Consider the following 6,994-nt stretch of genomic DNA (forward strand, 5'->3'; position numbering starts at 1 on the left):
GCTGTGCTACCTCCCGGCCCCCCAGCCTTGGTCCTTTCTGGGTGTGTTCTGCAATGTCCTGTGACAGTGCTCTGCTTCCTTGCCTTCTCCATGCTCTGTCCGAGACCCCCACCCTGCTGCGGCCACTTGACTCACCCTATTCTTTATGATTTCTTTTTTTTAATTTGATTATTTATTTATTTTCCCTTTTGTTGCCCTTGTTGTTTTATTGTTATGGTTATTATTGTTGTTGTTATTGATGTCATCATTGTTAGATAGGACAGAGAGAAACGGAGAGAGGAGGGAAAGACAGAGAGGGGGAGAGAAACATAGACACCTGCAGACCTGCTTCACTGCCTGTGAAGTGACTCCCCTGCAGGTGGGGAGCTGGGGGCTCGAACTGGGATCCTTATGCTGGTCTTTGCACTTTGCACTACATGCCCTTCATCCGCTGTGCTACTGCCCGACTCCCCCTTTTTTTTAAAAGTGAACCCTTAGTGGTCTCAGACTGGTCATTTAAACTTATTTATTTATTTATTTGACCAGAACCCTGCTCAGTTCTGTCTTATGGTAGTGCTGGGAACTGAACCTAGGACCTCAGAGCCTCAGGCTTGAAAGGCTTTTGTATAACCATTATGCTGTCTCCCCAACCCTATGATTTCTTTTTAAATGCCACCAGGGTTGTTGCTGGGCCTCAGTGCCTGCACCACCATGACGAATCTGCCACTCACAGATTTTTCTGTTTTTTTCCTTTTATTGCATAGAGACAGATTGAGAGAGAAGAGAGAGGAGACAGAGAGGGAGAAACAGAGAGACACCTGCAGCCCTGCTTCACCACTCAAGAAGCTTCCCCCTGCAGGTGGAGACCAGGGGCTTGAACCCGGGTCCTTGCACATGGGAACATGTGCTCACTGCTGGGTGAACCAGAGCCTGACATGCAGTGTTGTAATCAGGATGCCCAGGGTGTGCCCACCAGCTGGTCAGCCCTGCATAGCTGACGACCTCCTGGAGGCCACCCCCACCCCACCAGCCTCCATGTCACCACTTCCCTCACTCCCACTGCTCCGTCTTTTCATAGAGCTGGTGCTCTTGGTATCTCCCTCCAGAGCTCTGCCCACCCCCACCCCCCAGGGCCTGGGGGTGCCCAGCAAGGATGGAGGCTGACTTCAGGCTTGGGCTCCTCAGGGCAGCTGCACAGCAGGGGGAGCAGAGGACAGGTGGGGTGGGGGAGTGGGAGGTGGGAATGCTGACCTCGACTCCCTTGCTACAAACTCCATACTCCAGGCCACAGGGCATCCAGAAAGAAATAGAGATGGAGAGCAGCAAAGAGGAGAGACACCTGCAGCCCTGCTCCACCTCTTGTGAAGCGTCCCCCCTGGGGCTGGGCACCAGGGCCTTGAACTCAGCTCCTCCTGCATGGCAATGTGTGTGCTCTATTGGATGTACCACCACCTGAGCCCTCTTTCCCCTCCCTCCCTCCTTCCCCACTTCCTTCCTGTTGTTAAAATTTTCGGCGGCTCTTCCTGGCCCGGCTAGCATCACGGGTGGGTAACAGAGACGACCAGAGACATACGGCTGGGCAGGGAAGCTGTATTTCTTTATTCAAGAACAACGATTCACAAACTAAGACAAACTAATCACCAAACAGAACTCTGCTGTCTCTTTGCGGCGGCGCAAGCACTCTCTCTCTTACTCTGGAACTCAGGAACTCTCCAACTCTGGCACTCTGGAACTCTCGTACTTGAGAGCCCTCTGAAACTCTGGCACACTGGAACTCTCTCTTACTCTGTAATCCTGAAACTCTCGAACTCAGGAACTCAGGAACTCTCGGACTCAGGAACCCTCTCTCGGGGTTCCTTGGGGCGGGGCCAAGTAGGCCCGCGAAATTAATAGGACTGATCCAATTCTCTTGGCGGGGGGAGGGCTAGAACAAACCAATGTAAAGCATACGACACCTTCCCTTCCTCCTCCTAGATTTATTTATTTTAATGAGAGACCAAAGCACTACTCAACTCTGGCTGAGGGTGGTGCTGAGGAGCTGAACCTAAGGCCACCAGGTCCCTATGGCATGAAAGTCTGGTGTGCTACCATTTGCACTGCCTCCCCAGGCCTCAGGCTGCCGTTTTCATTCAGATAGAGAGAGAGTGAAGAACACCATAGCCCAGGAGCTTCTCCTGGGGGCTATAGCACCTCCAGCAAGGTGCTGGGACAGGCCAGTGATGCAGCCCATCTTTGGGAATCAGATGTGTTCAAACCCTTCTTATTTCATTTCCCTAGGACGGGCTTAGATAATCCCCCTGCCCCCTGCACCCCTCTATCTCTCTCCTTTTTTTTGCCTCCAGGGTTATTGCTGGGGCTTGGTGCCTACACTACAAATCCATTGCTCCTGGAGGCCATTTTCCCCCTTTTGTTGCCCTTGTAGTTTATCATTTTTGTTGTTAGTAATAGTGTTGTTATTGCTGTCGTTTTTTTGTTGGATAGGACAGAGAGAAATGGAGAGAGGAGGGGAAGACAGAGAGGGGGAGAGAAAGATAGACACCTGCAGACCTGCTTCACCACCTGTGAAGCGAACCCCTGCAGGTGGGGAGCCGGGGGCTCGAACCCGGATCCTTACGCCGGTCCTTGCGCTTTGCATCTTGTGTGCTTAACCCGATGCGTCCCCACCCAGCGCCCTCCACCTCTCTCCTTAGATCATCCAACCCCATGATCATCAAACACCCCCACACAGGGTCCTGTCTCTGTCCCTCCCAAGGTCAGGCTCTGTTGCTTTCTTTTTTCTTTTCCTTTTTTTTTCTTTCATTTTTAAAAAAGATTTATTTATTTATTTATAAGTGAGAGAAACACCAGAGCATCCTTCTAGGACACGAGATGCCGGGGATTGAATTCAGGACCTCATGCTTGAAAGTCTAACACCCTATCCACTGTCCTGGGTGGCGTGCTCTGAGTCCTTCTCAAAAGTGCCTGCAAAGGACACTCCTATCCTTTCAAAAGAGGTTGAGAATGGGAGACACAGCTCACACATAGAGCATACACCTTGCTGTGTGTGAGGTCCTGGATTCGAGCCTCAGCCTGGCATGGTGGCACCCCAGACAGCGCCAAGGGCAGGGGTGGGGGGTGGGGCACAAGGACCGGCCTAGGGATCCCAGTTTGAGCCCCCAGCTCTCCAACTTGCAGGGGGGGTCACTTCACAGGCCGTGAAGCAGGTCTGCAGGTGTCTTTCCTTCTCCCCCCTTCTCTGTCTTCTCCTCCTCTCTCCATTTCTCTCTGTCCTATCCAACAATGACGACACCAATAACAACAATAATACTAACAACAGCAACGATAAGGCACCACACTGTCATGCCTTTCTCTCTCAGCCCCTTCACTCACTTTTTTTTTTTTTTTTTTGTTCCTCCAGGGTTATTGCTGGGCTCGGTGCCTGCACCATGAACCCACTGCTCCTGGAGGCCATTTTTCTCCCTTTTTGTTGCCCTAGTTGTTGCAGCCTCATTGCGGTTATTATTGCCATTGTTGACGTTGCTTTGTTGTTGGATAGGACAGAGAGAAATGGAGAGAGGAAGGGAAGACAGAGAGAGAGGAGGAGAGAAAGATAGACACCTGCAGACCTGCTTCACCGCCTGTGAAGCGACTCCCTGCAGGTGGGGAGCCGGGGGCTCGAACCGGGATCCTTATGCCGGTCCCTGCGCTTTGCGCTACGTGTGCTTAACCCACTGCGCCACCGCCCGACCCCCTCACTCACTATTTTTTAAATTTAATTAATTAATTTGATAGGACATAGAGAAATAGAGAGTAGAAGGGAAGACAGAGAGGGAGAGAGACAGAGAGACTCCTGCAGCCTTCTATCACCACATGAGAAGCTTCCCTCCTGCAAGTGGGGACTAGGGGCTTGAAACCAGCTCCTTAAGCATTATAACCTGTGCTCTCAGCCAGGTGTGCCAATACCTAGCCCCTCCTTTTTCTCAGAGAAATAAAGAATGAAAAAAGTTGGCACAGGGGTGGGGCTGCTCAGCAGTGATATGGAGCATATATGGGACTGTAGTTAAATAAAATAAGGGAGTCGGGGGGGTGGTAGAGCAGCGGGTTAAGTGCAAGTGGTGCAAAGCGCAAGGACTGGCGTAAGGATCCTGGTTTGAGCACCTGGCTCCCCACCTTCAGGGGTTCGCTTCACAGGCGGTGAAGCAGGTCTGTAGGTGTCTATCTTTCTGTCCCCCTCTCTGTCTTCCCCTCCTCTCTCCATTTCTCTCCATCTTATCTAACAAAGATGACATCAATAACAACAACAACTACTACAACAACAATAAAAAAACAAGGGCAACAAAAGGGAAAATAAATAAATTTAATTTTAAAAAAACTTTAAAAAGTAAAACTAAAATATAGAGAAGGATAAGGGACATATAGTGGCACATCCAGTTAAGCGCACATATCAGCAAATGCAAGGACCCAGGTTTGAGCCCCGACTTGCAAGGGGTGCTGGGGCTCACGTGGGGTGGCTCCCGCCAGAAGGTAAGCTTACCGAGGCCCTGTCACCAGCTCTAGTGACTGCATGAAAGAAAGAGGCTTGGGGAGTATCTTGGTACAAACACTCGATTTATTCATGGGTGGGCTTGGGTATATGTAGAAAGTTAAACAAAGAACATTTTTCAAATACATCAGAAATTACAGGTTTCTTAAAGGTCAGCTTGCCCCTATGGTAGGGGGCTGATATGACAAGAATTGATGCAGATACATAAAGGTCAAGATAATTAGTCTCCTGATGCAGACATTTAATTATCCAAAGGCGGTTGAGAGGAGAAGGTGAGATAAAGAGAAGATAAGCAAGGCTTGATGTAAATTAAGGACATCAAAAGACACTGTTAGGAGTATGTGATAAGGTGTGTTCTCCTTTGTGATCAGATGGTGAGGTGAACTTTGAGTAAATGAACCTTAAAACAGGCAGCCACGTGGCCTGCTGATAGCAGGGAGAAACTGTGAGATTTCTGTGAGGCTTGGGAGTCTAACAAGGGGGAGCTGAGTTTGCAAGACTTTTCCCTCTTGGCTCATCTCTATGGAGAGAGGCTAACAAAAGGGGTGTCTTTCCAGACCTCCATCCAAGGAAGGGAAAGCTTCCCTAAGCTCTACCAAGCTTTCACATAGTCCCACAAAGGGGAATGCTTCATGAGCAGTGAAGTAGGTCTGCAGGTGTCTGACTTTCTCTTCCTCTCTACCTCCCCTCCTCTCTTATTATCTCTGTCCTGTCAAATGAAGATTTAAAAAGAGGTAGTCAGGCAGTAGCGCAATGGGTTAAACACACATGTCGTGAAGCACAAGGACCAGCCTAAGGATCCCAGTTCGAGCCCCCGGCTCCCCACCTGCGGGGGGGGGGGGGTCACTTCAAAGGTGGTGAAGCAGGTCTGCGTGTCTGTCTTTCTCTCCCCCCTCTCTCTTCCCTTCCTCTCTCCATTTCTCTCTGTCCTATCCAACAACGATGACAGCAACAACAACAATAAAAAAAGTAACAAAAGGGAAAATAAATATTTAAAAATTTAAAAAGAAAAGAAAAACAAGAAAGAAAGACAGGAGGGTTCCAGGTCACCCTGGCGCTCAGAGCTGAGTTGGCATCAGCACCCATGCAGCAGTTTGGGCATCTGAGAAGGTCTCTCAGTCAATAAGTGCTCGGCTCTCTGCACACCTGGTCTGAGGTCATGCCCTGCCCTTGCCCTTGCTTTTGCCCTGGGGAGGTGAGTTTGCACATTGGCTGAGGTTACCCTGTTCCTTGTGGTCCAGGGTGGGGCAGGCAGCGGACAAAGAGGCACCTGAAATCACTCAGATTCAGGGGCAAGTTTGTTCCTGCCTCCACCGGCTGTGAGGTGTCCCCAAGTCTCTTTATTTCCCTTCTGGGACTAGAAGTCAGTCTCCACAGCCTGGGAGGGGACAGAGAGCAGGATTTGTAAACCCAAGGTCAGAGTTTGAACAACCACCTAGCCCCATTTTACAGATGGGGAAAATTGAGGTCAGGAAAGGGCACAGTCTAGTTGGCCACTGCACCCTCTGAAGTCCGTTCTCTCTCCATAGATGGGGTGACCCTCTGCAGAGGACCCCAGGTCTCCCAGATCCCCTCTGATCTCAAGGACAGTGGGGGGGGAAAGGGGACCAGAAGGTGTACCCAAAGTGTGACTTTTCAAAAATGTTTTTGTTGAAGCCAGGCAGTGACACACCGGGTTAAACGCACACATTAAAGTGCACAAGGACCTGGGTTCAAGCCTCCTGGTCTCCACCTGCAGGGGAAAGTTTCACAAGTGGTGAAGCAGGGCTGCAGGTGTCTCTCTGTCTCTCTCTCTCTCTCTATCTTCCTCTCCCCTTCTCAAATCTGTCTCTATCCAATAATTAAAATGAACAAATAAAAATATTTTAGAATGTATTTACTTTATTAATGGATAGAGACAGAGAAATTAAAAGGAGGGAGGAGATAGAGAGGGAAAGAGGCAGAGAGATCTACAGCCCTGCTTCACCACTCATGAAGCTTTCCCCCTGCAGGTGGGGACCAGGGGCTTGAACTCAGGTCCTTTTGTACTGTAATGTGGGCACTTAACCAGGTGTGCCACCGCCTGGCCCCCAAAGTGACTTTTCTCCAGTGTGTCACTGGACAGAGCAGCTAAGGAGGAAGTGACCACAGGGGACAGCAAGGCAGCTTACCTGAATGATGCACTGCTGTGTCAAGCTGTGCCCCCACCGCACAGGTGGAAGTTTTACAGCCCTGACGTCTGTCTGTCTGTCTCTGTCTCTATCTGAAAAAGCCAGTCACCGAAGCCCCAGTGACAGAGGGCAGGGATGACAACAACAGAACAAGTCCCCAGAACTGCTCTCTGCCATGCCCCCAGCCTTCAAAATGAACTTCCATCCAAAGTTCAGCCTTTCAAAGAGGTGTCCTGACTCAGAGCAAACATGTCTTTGGCAAAAGCAGATCACATTTCCAAACAGCCATCCAAGGCCCCGCCAGCCCTGTGACATTGGAGGGCGTCAGCCAGGTGGGGAGCAT

Source organism: Erinaceus europaeus, chromosome 15, assembly GCF_950295315.1.
Source record: "Erinaceus europaeus chromosome 15, mEriEur2.1, whole genome shotgun sequence".
Taxonomy (NCBI): domain Eukaryota; kingdom Metazoa; phylum Chordata; class Mammalia; order Eulipotyphla; family Erinaceidae; genus Erinaceus; species Erinaceus europaeus.